The sequence below is a fragment of the Conger conger genome, chromosome 12 (genome assembly GCF_963514075.1).
Source record: "Conger conger chromosome 12, fConCon1.1, whole genome shotgun sequence".
In the NCBI taxonomy this organism is placed as follows: domain Eukaryota; kingdom Metazoa; phylum Chordata; class Actinopteri; order Anguilliformes; family Congridae; genus Conger; species Conger conger.
The window spans coordinates 18327761-18335149 of record NC_083771.1 but is presented as its reverse complement, the minus strand read 5'-3'; positions in this window follow the sequence as shown (position 1 = coordinate 18335149).

Here is a 7389-nt window from a genome sequence, read left to right as displayed (position 1 = left end):
TGAAAAAATAATAATAAAAAAAAAAAGCTCTGGAAAATTTGAGCCAACACCTGCATGATGAACTAACAGTCTTAGGTCATCATGTAAGTGTTGGTTCATGCCATTTGAACAATTACAATAAAACCTACTCAATGAACACAATTGCTGATCAATAAGGGAACCTTGTAGTAACAAACAGACTAAAGGCATACAGTTACCAACGATAAGATTCGTTTGTTTGCATTATCAGTACAAAGAGAGAATCGGTTCTTTTACGTCAGTCTATGTTCCAGATTCCAACTCGGTAATCCTGCTTCATGAAACAGGACCCTGGACTGAGACGAGACAAACCCACAATGCCTTCTTCAGGTCCGGAGCAGGCTTTATCGAGGAAACACACAGCTCTAGTCACATTGGCAAAAAATATATCAATGATAGGCCTTCTGTTGTACTAATCAAGAAATGCGGCGCAACTTAAATCACCATGTGTTCCAGCTCTCTTTAAGTAAAAAGAAAATGAAAAAAACTCTCTACAGTTGCTGAACTGAAACATCCGCAGTTTCTGGCCTTGAAAGCTCCCCAAATTTAATCTATTCCATTGATATAGATTGATACATTCTGTCACCAGTTAGATTACATTGCATTTGTTCAGCAGAGCATTCATTTATCCAGAGCGAGTTACAGAGTAAGAACACAAGTACTTATGCATCCCTAAAGCACAAAAGCAAGTTAGCTGTGCTAAAGTTGGAAAGGCAATCTTGCTCCATTTTATATTTACCTTGCATGTCTTGACAGAAAAAGGCACCAGATCGTATGCTATTCAGCTTTAAGAATTCACCCCACCCTTTAAGACAGTAGATTTCTATGAATTCCCATAGGAAACTGATCAGTCATACCAGAATGAATTTCCAGAAGTTCCTAGAGAAATGTGATGAATCATACTTCAGTGAATTTCCAGGAGCTCTCTGAAGAATGTGATCAGTCATACCTCAGCAGGCTCCATCCAGACAACATGGCTCTTGGGAAAGAGGGAAGCAGTCCACTCAAACTTAATGCATTGAGAATATATTCTGAAATAAATGCAAAAATGTCACATGAATTTAGTTTAATTCAGTTATCGTTTGTCTGGGAGTTGGAGGGTCATGTCGTGAGCCACGGACCCCTTGCCGAGCTCAGACCTCACGTTCCCACGAGCAGTACCCCACGAGGAGGTGTCTCGGGGACGAACTCAAGTACTCCGAACGTCCTGGAGCCCTGGTAAGTTCTACTGAACTTCCAGCCCAGTCTCGAAGTGAAGGGTGTGATGCAAATCTGGTAATCGATGTCCTGTATTCAATGTATTCCTCTAAAGACTCTTTATCACATATGATTATAGTAAGATATACTTTATTATAATCAATCAAAAGAATAGAGTTATACAGATTACAGTGTACATATCATCTTTTGCAGTTTGCTAATCACATGCAAGTTACATATACCCCTCTTAGCTCTTTCTAAATTACCTTTCCACCACGATGTTTAAAAATCAAGGTACACCCTTCCTATATCCATCCTCTTTGGCCTTAGCCTTATCCTATAGCTCCCCCTTCTTGATGTTTAAAAAGAAACTATTCCTAGAATATAATATTTATCTAAATATGATAACTTCTCTACATTTTTCTACTTTATATAGTACCCTAATGAGAAATAAAAGATATATAAAAGTAAACTTATAATATGTTACTTTTCCTACTTCTACAAGTAATATAGATTCTAATTACCACTCCAGCTTGGTTATAGTTGTTCTGCGTGGCTCTTTCTTCACCAGCTCGTAGATATCTTCTGAAGCCAAATTCTGGGATCCTGCTCTAAGGTCTAAAAGCTTATTCCTTATATATCTTTTTTGCATACAAAAGTGTACCTTTTTTGATAAGAAATGCCCCCATTATGTCAAGCGGGAAGACATTTATCTTTTATATAACCTGTTTTTTAATGATCATATTAATTATTTCTGTTTTTCCAATTGTCATTTTCTCATACCTCAAAAGAACTGTCCCCAATATTTTATTTCATGGGCCCCTCTGGTTTGGGAATTTCCACCATCTTAATATACGAGTGGAAAAACACTAGCCCTTATGTTGTTTTTAATGAACCTATTCATCACTGGTGTCTGTGTCAGTTTCATAATCTCTCCTTGACTTCCTCCAAACTTTGATCTCATGCAAGCCAGACGTTAAAGCCTGCCACCATCTCAACACCCTCTTCAGGTGCCCCTTTTTGTGGCGCCTTAAGGGATCTACAAAGGACATCCAGCCAATAGCTGAGTGTAAATCATCCGCCATTAATCATTAATTTTCTTTCGGTATTGACATCCCTTCCGTTTTCCTTATTTTTGTTTTTCTTTAGCCAGGCATTGTGCCCCTCCCCTGTAGGGTTGGGGTATTCTCAGTCAGAACTTTAACCTTGCTCCTTAAAACCCTAAATCTAAGTCCCCCGACTTCAGACTCCTCTACTGACAAGTATGGCTGCTCATTCTCTGAACCACATATTTTTCTTCTTACGGGCGTTCTTACTACCACCTCGATGGCGTGTGCGAGGGGTTAACAATGCATTCCTTCCTAACCCATCCCCCGTCAATCTCTCATCAGGGGGGCCTAGGGCCGGGTCCTCGACAGTCACAGGTTTGATCCCCCACCCTGGGTGTGTTGAAGTGTCCCTGAGCAAAACCCCTCACTCCCAAATGCTGTGTGAGTGAATGAGAGCAGTAAATACATGCAGTCTAATTACCATCCTTCTGTAATTCCAGCTGGACCTCAAAAAATATATATACACAATTCCGTTTTTTTTTTAATAAACAAATTGTGGCTTCAAAACCTTTGATCAATTAAGAGTTTGCATGTACCAAACTGCACTCACACACAAGGACAGCACCTGCATGAAAAGAATTAAAAGAAAACGGATGGGTAAGAACCAAACCGCATGAGTGTGGAATTTGTGGTCATTGGATCAGTACATTCATTCCGTACACGCAGTGTCCCAGTCACATAGAGCAAGCTGCCAAAATCTCACATTGGAATAGTGGAAAATTAACCACTTCGCCAAAGAAATGCCATAAAGCCCCATATGGACCAGCTGTAGGGGATTACACATCTGTGCATAGGCCTGCTACCAAACGGGCTATTAGACACAATCACCATTTTATTAGGTAGCCCTGTACACTAGCTCATTAATGCAAATATCCAATCAACTACATGTATAAAAGTATGCAGACCTGGTCAAGGTATTCAGTTGTTGTTCAGACCAACGGGGACGAAATGTGATCCAAGTGACTTTGACTAAGGAATGGTTGTTGGTGCCAGACAGGGTGGTTGGAGTCTACTAAATATCCAATAAAGCAGTCACTGAGTGTATATGGAAATCCAGTATTTCTGAATTGCATTTCCAGAGATTGTAAATTTCAGAGCAGGTTGGTTTGACAGGTAGGTTAGCCCACCCAGTGAAACACTTGCTGCTCCAAAATTAAAAATTGGTTTAATCTGGGGCAGTCAGCACCTTCTGCAACAGTGCGCTATGGAACATTTCGACATGATTACTATGTGGATATTTGGGGAGGGAAAAATGTATTAGAATGTTTGTTTGCCACAACTGCCAAAACGCTACTTGCCAACAACTCAAATCGTTTGAAATTATTTGGACCTAGCATCGTTTAGTTCTGTGTAAATATCAAAAGAAGTCAAGTGTGACCACCTCCGGGTCGAATGGAAAAGGCCTTTTTTTTGGTGCAAAAAGCAGTTTTTCTGGTTTGGCACATTTTAAGTGTTTTGAGTATGGGTCATCTTAAGCCAAATTGGCTGCCTATCCCAGAGGCCACCAGTCATACTGTGAAATGAATCAGGCCTACTGCTTCCTGGAACTGCACGAGTGAACACTTTCATTCCAGTAACACACCAAACCACCTCATTAACCGGATCGTCATCCAATAATAATGTCCAATCTGATCCAAACAGGGCTGGTGTGCAAGAAGGTTTTTAATTTAGCCCAGCACTATGACATCCGATTCAACTAAATTACCCATTGGACACCTCTGGTCTAAAGACTTTAGTTCCAGTAAAGCGCTAAACCACCCGATTCATCAGGTCATTGTTAATACAGCCGGTGTGGTTTCCTTCCTGCCAGTTGTAGTGGCTTCCAGTGCTGGAAAGGGCTGCAGAACTGCAGCCACCGGGCCTGTTGAGAAAGGGCCACGGATTAAATTCATCCAAGGAATCCAGCATGAGTTTGAATGGAAGCCAGATGCTGTTTAGCGAGTCAGCTCATATTCAACACCATTCGACAGCTTGGAAAAAATGAGGACTCCTTGTTTACGGTCACATTCACATTTTATTGAACTGATGAAATTCATTTTCAACAGGGTGGGCAGCGTAGTCACCAACCTTACCCCCACCCCTCATCAAAAAAAGAAAGAAATAAAATAAATGACAATTCAGTGGTCATTATCGCACTTTTTGTACTCGTTAACCTTTCTCATAGGCATTTAAGAACTCATTTCAACAAAATAACCAAAAAAAAAAACCCCACATCCCCCTCCAAAAAATAATAATAATCCAGTTTTGATTTACCACATCACCATCAGGTTAATGAATGGACACTTCTCTTCCCTGTACGAAGACCAAGAAATATCCGCTGAGCGTACTCTTTTTCTGTGGCTTTTGGAGCGGCGTTCAGATTCTCTAAGCCCTGTCTTTGGAGGTCAGAGGAAGGACAGAATTCTTGCGAACGGTTAGCGCCGTTCGGACTTCAAAGTCAGGATGACGGGAGCTCGGCAACACCACTTCATAAATTCGCCTCGGAGAAAAGAAGAGTCTGGCCCTGGCGTTTACGCAGAGCTGCTAGAAATCCAACACGGCTGCGATCGCTCAATGCGCACGCGGATCTTCCAGCGCTGAAGGCTTTCAGGCTGACGTGTAACCGACCGAAACGCACACGGCACACGTGCGGGGGTACGGCAGCGCGATCCAAAGCTGGGCTTCCAGCCCGGCAGCATCTGACCAGAACCCTTGACGACCGCTCTGGGCTGTGTGTGAAGGAACAGATGCGGGCAGACGGCGATCCCGTGTCTGTGTCAAAGGTTCAAAACGTTAAACCAACGAGTCCTCGGACTCCTCCACATCGCCGTTATAAAATGTTAATTTGAGCTGAGCGCGATGCGGTTTGAAATGGCATGATCTACCGCAACTCATCTGTGGAGAATATGTGTAGTCAAGCGTGGAGATGCTTCTGTTCGACTAAAGATGAAAGCTACGATAACTCTTTTTGATTTTGTTAAAAAAAAAAAAAGAAGTTATGTTAGCTCAAAACTCGTTGAGGGCAGTGGTCTCTCCAGGGTAGTAGCTTAAGATAAATAATTCAACTGGTTGGAGTTCATATAATAATTAATAAACTGATCCACTAACTAGCCAAGCACCATGACTCTACCCTAAAGGACTTTTCAAAGAGGCACACAATAACACAGCTGTGCTTTCATCTTTCTGTAGCATAAATATACTCCCCAAACACACATCTTCCACAAATGACTTGCAGCTAACAATGCGGAAATCAGCCATCAACACGATCAACTCTGATCAAAGGAGACCAGCTGGAACAACAAAAAAAAAAAAGCAAGGCACATCATGGACCACCAGGTCCAGGGCTAAGAAAGGAGGCCTTCAGTGAACTATGAAAAAATGTAGGCTTTTCAGTGACATGGGTGGGGAGGGAAGGCACTTGTTAACTTTCCTTTATTTTTTCTGCTAACAAAGAAACAAAGGCAACCTAAATGGGTTGTTGGAAAGTGAAGTGGATGTGTATAAACTGAGGAAATTGCGCGACGCAGACCAAAGGGATATTGGGATTGATGGGGACATAGAGGCCATGTCGACAGCTACAGAAGCAATTCCAACAAAAAGCCACGCAAGTAAATATTTGTAAGCGTAACAGGAACACTGATCGATGGAAGGGGGGAAAAGGCCAACATCTCTTAGTGCTAACTTACTTTCTCGCAGAGAAAAAAAATCCAAATGCACAGCTATTGTTAAATTATCTGGACAGGGCAGCTCCGTGTTCTGAAAAGTAGTAAATTTGTCAAATTAGAAAGAAAACAAATTCTGGAAAGGATAAGCAAAAAAAACAAAAAAAAAAAAAAGCATAAAAAAATGAAATATATACAAAGTGTTACAAGACACAGGGATGATTCTCCTAATAACACTTTTGGAACTGAGGAACCATTTGGCATCCAAGTGTCCAGGCTGCTCCGTACAGTGAGAAATACACCCATTTTATCACCCATACAGAACTGTGGTGAAGTTTGGCACCAGAAGTGAATCCAGCTGATTTTCACATGCATATGGATGTCACTATATTGTTGGGAGGGTAAACTTCAAACAAAGGGTTTCTATGGTATGATCCGAAACCAGATCTTAGAGAATCCCGATTCTGAGACTGACACAAACAGTCCTCATTGATCCTGTAGTTCAGAAATACAGTGTGAATCAGACTGCCAATTAACACTGTCAAAAATATAAGGAGCAGACATGAAACTTTGAACGCATTTAGTATAGTGCATTTTATGAATGTTGGATACTGTTGCCTGAATCCACCATTTTGAACATAGGTCTGTGAAACTTTAACCTAGGGGAAATACTGCTACAATCAATTCATCGTCTCCAAGCTACAATTGAGTTAAGAGTTAACCAATGTACCATAATCTACAGCTATTCCTTGTGCCTTATAGTTTTTCCAACTTGACAAGGGGACGATTATATTTTATAACCCTGAAACAACATTTCATTTGTTGGCAAATATTGTAACACACAGGATTGTAAACACAATGCTTCCCTTACACATCTGGTAGCACTTTAACAACAAAATAAAAAGATAATATATATTAACTTTGACTCCCATTGACTTTGTGATGTTCCCAAATAAATCTGTGAAAGTTCTTAAAACAAAAAACAAACCAAAAAAAAAAAAAAAAAAAAAAAAAAGCAATAATTTGCAAAATAAATAAATCTGCTTCAAACTTCTGGAAAGTCAGGAATAATTCTTAAATAGATATTTCTTTTGGTAGATGTCAACATTTTTCTTTGTGCAGTGTTTCCTCTTCCAAAATAACTTGGCACAGGAAGGCCATGTACATTTACATAAATATACACTGCTAAACGTATATGGACATTTTCAAAAATTGCAACCTAAGTATTCATCTCAAACGTATTAGTCTTATGATTTAAGCCGTTTAGTGGCAGTACTTCTGGGTGATGTTCTTACAAGATCGCAAACACTTTTCAGGTTTATCCCGAGTGTTCTGGCTTTGAGCAAAGAACTAGCAGCATTTTTTTTTCCAATTTTCTTATTTTTCAGTCGTAATCTAACCCCACCCCAACCCACCCACCCGCT